Below are 5,000 nucleotides of genomic sequence, written 5' to 3'. Positions count from 1 at the left end.
TTTCGGGTATATCAAGGTTCAGTCGCCGGTTCATATTTCGTCGACCAATCCTTCCTAATTCGCATCTTTGTTGAAAGAATTTTTTTTGCAAGTCCTTACATAAGGATTCCGAAAATACCGGATCCCCACCCACACAAGCAAATTGTTGATAAAACTCCAAAATGGCATTTTCTTTTGACCCAATTTTTTTTTTCTCCTTATCATTCAGGAAAGACAAGAAAATTTCCGGGTAGCAAACATTATCCAGAATTTCTCTTAGATTTGAACCCATAGCTGATGATAGAACTAAAATAGATATTTTCTGTTTCCTACTCACCCGAGCCCATATCCGTGCTTTTCTATCAATCTCTAATTCTGATCTTCCTCCCCAATCTGATATTATGGTGCCGGTATAGACCGAAATTCCGTTATGGTCTAATTCGGATCGGTAATAAATACCCGGGCTTTGCAATATTTGATTGATCACAATTCTGTATATTCCATTTACTATAAAAGTTCCTAGAGAATTCATTAGAGGAATATTTCCAATCAAAATTGTTTGTTCTTGCATCTCCCTACGGGTTTTCCAAATTAATCCCGCGGACACATATAATTCAGAAGAATATGTAAGTGATTCATACACAGCATCTTTTTCTTTTATCAAGGGTTCTGCTAATTGATATGTTTCCACAAATAATTGAAATTCAATTTCTTGGTCTGTATCTTCCATTTTTGGAAACTTAGAAAGTTCTTCCGTTAAGCCCTGATCAATGAACCTCCAAAATCCTTCAAATTGTATCTGATTAAACCCAGGGATTGTAGACATTCCCTCATTTCCATCCCGTAGCATTTGCACTCAATTCCCCGTTTATTTAAAAATCCCATTTTTGGCTCATTCTTCATTGAATCATATAGATCGATCTAGCTCTGATGGAATTTATATTCTGTTTACTAAATCACATAAAATTTGACATAAAAACTCCATATATGGGATGTATTAAATATGTATGAAGGGGGGAATAATAAAGAAATAAAAGTTTCTACGCAAATTTAAAAATGCAAATGCAACAAATACAAAAGGAATTGATAAAACATTTTTAATAAAAAGAATTCTGCTACTTAAATACTTAATTAGATTTATAAAATTTCGTTTAGTATAGAATATCAGTTAAATTTCGACTATTATTATGACATTACATATTTCAACCCGATTAAAAAACGAAATAGATACAGGATTTGATCCCTTCGCCGAGATAAAGACCTAATAATAAGAAATCATAAAGAGTGCATTTATTTAACCAATCTTTTTGGCTCCTTTGTATTGTTACAAATTACAAAAAGGATTTGTGGAGAAAAGATCTATTTTTACCTATTTTAGTACTATGTTTGTAGAATTCCTCAAATATAATTGTATTATAAAGTGGGTTATGTTTATTATATTAAATAGTTAATTTAAACACGTGCAGATATCTATATATCATATATTAAGATACTCAACTGTCGTCTGTGCAATTTTTGTTCTGGTTCCGGGGTTTACATATACTCATAATTCTTGTTATAATTGAAATAGAGAAAAAGAAAAATGGAAATAACGATTTTTAGATTTTTTATTGAAAAGATGCAATACTAATTAGTTATACTTTGGATTTTCTTATGTCATTAGGTAAACATAATTTGAAATCAAAATCTACGAATCGTTACTGAAACCGCAGTCAAGTCATATAGTTAATGGTTCCAATTTATCATGTTTATCCTGAATTTTGACTGAAAGTCCATATTTTTTGGTATGGATCGAATCAAAACAAAAAAAAGATTTTCTTTTTAGTAAGTAGTGGAAGGGCTATCAAGGAAAAGAGGTTCAAAATGCAAGTACAATAAATAAAAAAATAAGTTCAGTAATCCATCTCAAAAAGGTAATCTTTTCGTCTAGTCTATTTTTGATCGTTTTGGCGGCATGGCCGAGTGGTAAGGCGGAGGACTGCAAATCCTTGTTCCCCAGTTCAAATCCGGGTGTCGCCTGATTTATTATAATTAACAAAAGACTCGAACTTTCTTATCGACTGCTATAACCGATAACTCCCCGAATTCTTAGGCAGCCAAAAGGAAGCGTAAGAGGTCTCTTGGTACGTACTTGATTCTAAGTGTCTGGGGAAAGTGAAAGTTCTGTAAATTTTTGTGTCTAGGATTCAAGGAAAGATTTTCCTTTTAGTAAGTAGGGGAAGGGCTATCGAAACCTCTCCATTCCTATTGGAGTGGTTACTAACTGGGCCTTGAATTCGGCGGGAGGGAATATCTAACTAATTAGTAATTGTGGAAAAGAAAAGCGGAATGCGGCATATAGTTTGTATACAAACTCAAAAGAGTCTCGGAGTACTCAGGTATTGGATTTATGGGATTGGTTCATAAAATGAATAGTTCGCCCATTTTTTGACTCTGTACCATGGATTTCACTATTATTAGTAAACAATAATGGAATAATTCCTTCATATTCATAGAAATAGAGGACATAATTCACATGGATATTGTAAGTCTCGCTTGGGCTGCTTTAATGGTAGTCTTTACATTTTCTCTTTCACTTGTAGTATGGGGAAGAAGTGGACTCTAGAAATACTACTTAATTTTCGTTGAGGAATAAAACTGTATCGTTTGTTTTATGGATCACTTCGCAAAGTGTTTTTAAAGATAATAATATCAATAAAAAAGATATTTCAATAATAAGGAGATATAGATGATAGGAAATTTATCTAATTGAGTTTTGATTCAATTTATCCGAACAGACTCTTATCAAAATTCAATTAGATAAATTCTATAAGGATAATGGAGAACAACAGACCCTTTTTGTTTTCCTATTCCTATTTATCCAAATCTAAAAGAAAGCCGTTCTCATATTCATAAGGAAAGAACAGCGACCTAGTGCTTGTTCAATAAGATATACACATAATTAAGATCTTAGCTCGGAAGAGTTGCATATTAGGCACTTACCACTTGTTTGATTATTTTCGAAAATGGATTTTTTTGTGCTTTATCGATTCATATCATGTTTTAAGTGTTAAAAATAGATCAGTTTTACTATTGAATTGAAAAATTCAAAGAAGTTTCCATACCTTCGAACTCTTTCGAGCATCTATCCACCAGTCAATCAATTCAATTACTTTACTTCTTTTGGGTTGGCAATGATACAAAAAGATTACTAACTTGGTTTTTCTTAATATATACCATACTTTTATTTCTTTCTTTGATTTGATTCTTTCGGCCAGTACTGGAATCTATATATAGTACAACTTCCTACACGAAAAAAAAAAATACTAATCTAATCGATAGTATGGTAGAAAGATTCTTAGGAATCTTTCTACCATACTATCAAATCTCATCGAATATTGCTGATTCTAACCTGCTCATTTCAGTTAAGAAACGCAATTGGAATCCTTTTTTCTTTCCATTTTTCTTTTCAATCATTGATATTGATAAAGAATTAAGAAATCAAGTTTCATTTAAATTAATCATTTTGGCTAACCGTTTTTACATAGATAATAAGTAAAAAAGCAGTAGGAACTAGAATGAATAGTGCAGTAGCAATAAATGCGAGAATATTTACTTCCATAATCTCATCGTTTTTTCCTTGGCATTAACTCGGGATTTAATCCCATAGAGATGATCAAAATTTTACCTGTTGATGATATTGAATCAGATTAATATCATGAATAACAATATCTGAGCTATCATATAAATTCGCCGTCGCGAATTGAATAGTATAACATAGGAAGATCTTTTATCCATACTGAATCCAAAAAAAGAAAAATGGAATTTGTTATCTAATCAAGAATTCCCTTATTTATCATTCTTTTTTAGTCTTTTTTTCCATAACCTAGCGTCTTTCTTCTACAATCAATCATCTAATGAAGTTACAAAACAAAACCCCGAAAACAAAAAAAAAAGAAATTAGGATTACAAGGTAATTTTAATAAAAAAATGGAGTTGTGTATTGTACACGAAACAAATGGAATTTGCACATATACTCCCGAAAAGCATAGGGTATTCCCTTAGATAGACGCGATAAATTGAAAAACGAGACCCAATATGGTATCTCTTGGAATCCTAAATAGAATCTTACCAATCCAAAATTATTCTAGTACTAATCCACTCTTTTAGGAATCAGTTCAAGTAATGCAAATTTTCATATTTGTTTGATGAAAAATAAATCCAAAAAGAAAAGGGCAAGAAAAAAGACCTAAAAATCAATCAGAATAATTCCTATTGAAAGTGAAATTATATTGTTGTCCTTTTACCAAAAAGTGTAAAGATGCATTGATATATTTATTATATTATTGGATCCGTCGGGACTGACGGGGCTCGAACCCGCAGCTTCCGCCTTGACAGGGCGGTGCTCTAACCAATTGAACTACAATCCCAGGGAACTAAAGTATACAGTATCTTTTTTTTTTGATTTGACTCAAAACATTTCTAGTTTGAATTTTTGTGTTGTAACAAAGACGCAAGTGATATATTCATCTCCAGATGAATATGCACTTTATTTAGTGAGAACGACACGAATTGCTAGTCAATTTTCCTTATTTCAAAATAGATTGAGAATAAATCTTTCAATAAAGAGTTTTCTTTTTTTCTTTCTACTTTTTTCTATTTAAACTTTAATATCATTATTCTGAATTCTGATCCAAATTTCCCGAAATACCAAAACAAAAAAATAGAGCAAACAAATTACAGTATATAACCGAAAAATTGATTCTTTTATTATGTATATCAGCCGTTTCGGGAGGACAAAAACCTTCATCTCAATAATGGATGAGCTAATTATTGGGCCGAGCTGGATTTGAACCAGCGTAGACATATTGCCAACGAATTTACAGTCCGTCCCCATTAACCGCTCGGGCATCGACCCAGGAAGAATCGATTCAATTTTAGGCTTATTGATAATCTAGGATCAACTTCCTTTTGTAGTACCCTACCCCCAGGGGAAGTCGAATCCCCGTTGTCTCCTTGAAAGAGAGATGTCCTGAACCGCT

General features: G+C 32.2%; 2 non-coding genes across 2 annotated transcripts; one reads left to right on the top strand and one right to left on the bottom strand.

The window, feature by feature from the left end:
• Positions 1-1,927: 1,927 nt before the first annotated feature.
• TRNAC-GCA lies at positions 1,928-1,998 on the top strand. Its single transcript has one exon. It is a non-coding gene; the product is annotated as a tRNA-Cys (tRNA).
• A 2,316-nt stretch (positions 1,999-4,314) lies between these two features.
• TRNAD-GUC lies at positions 4,315-4,388 on the bottom strand. The gene has a single exon. It is a non-coding gene; the product is annotated as a tRNA-Asp (tRNA).
• Between the last annotated feature and the right edge of the window lie 612 nt (positions 4,389-5,000).

The sequence above is a fragment of the Ipomoea triloba genome, chromosome 13 (genome assembly GCF_003576645.1).
Source record: "Ipomoea triloba cultivar NCNSP0323 chromosome 13, ASM357664v1".
Classification (NCBI taxonomy): Eukaryota; Viridiplantae; Streptophyta; class Magnoliopsida; order Solanales; family Convolvulaceae; genus Ipomoea; species Ipomoea triloba.
This window is presented reverse-complemented; position numbering and strand designations above follow the sequence as displayed.